Source organism: Balaenoptera musculus, chromosome 4 (assembly GCF_009873245.2).
Source record: "Balaenoptera musculus isolate JJ_BM4_2016_0621 chromosome 4, mBalMus1.pri.v3, whole genome shotgun sequence".
In the NCBI taxonomy this organism is placed as follows: domain Eukaryota; kingdom Metazoa; phylum Chordata; class Mammalia; order Artiodactyla; family Balaenopteridae; genus Balaenoptera; species Balaenoptera musculus.
Window position 1 is genome coordinate 38,503,289 of NC_045788.1, and position 1,184 is coordinate 38,504,472.

Genomic DNA, 1,184 nt, shown 5'->3' on the forward strand with positions numbered 1-1,184 from the left:
AAGGCAGAAGAACTTTTTAAACTTTATTTTCATTTGAGGAGAGAAGGGCTCAGATTGGTTAAGTGAGATTCTTACTCTCAAATGGCTGGTTTCTGTCAGAGATATGACTATAAGGAAAGTCTTTTCCACTTTTTGTCTAGTGCTCTTCCCATGGTAGGGATTTCTGAGATATAGTCTATCTGTGTTAGTAGTGCATAACAGCACTCTAAGTGTTTTAAGAGCCATGCAAGTATTTTAAGCCATTCTGAATGGTTCACTTCCCTGAATGCCCTGATCCCTCATCCCGGGTCTTTGTGTTGGTCATTCCCTTGTCTGTAATGGTTTTCCCTACTCTTCCCAACTCACAATGTTCCTAAACCTAACACCTCTACTTACTGTTCAGCTCTCTGATCTCAGCTTAAACTTGCACTTCTTCGAGAAACCTTCCTTGTCTTATGCTTTTTCCATCTTCTCCCATCATGCCCTCCCATCGTCTCTCTATTGTAGCTGTTAACTCACTGTGTTAGTTACCTGCCTGCCCCCTGGACTGTCAGTGCCCTGAAGACAGGAGCTATGTTATGCCTCCTTTTCACTGCCATGCATTACAGCGTCTAGGACATAGTAGACAGTAGTGTTTCTTTACCGATTGATTAATGTTTTCTTCTTGTGGTCTCAGAAGCCACAGATGCTACTATTTATCTGTGAGTGGCACCCTGCTCTAATGCTTTTATAGTATTGTTTTATTTTTTGATACTTTGCATAATCTGGCTTTATTCCCCCCCCCCCACTCAATTGTTAAATAAAACCTGGATAATTCTTAAGAGTGAATGGGGCCAACTAGCAATTTTTAAATAACTTGTGAAGTATCCTAGACAAAGAATAATAGAATGTTTGGTGCTGGGTTTGGCATGAAAATTCAGCTACCCTGTTCTTGGCAAAAACCAGGGCCTTAGGCCAGATCATGAAAGTCCTGGAAGGTCACATTCAGACATTTAAACTCTAATCTGCAGGCACTGGGGAGTCACAGTGCTTTTGAGAGGTGATTGACATTGTCACATGAGTGTTCTAGGGAGTTCTAAATGGATGAGCAAGGGTGAATGAGGGATATCCATGAGAAGCTGTTGTCCTGTTAAGAAATCCTGTTGGCTTAGACAGGATAATGGTGGTGGGAAAGGAGAGGAGAGAGAGATTTAGAGATAGTGAAA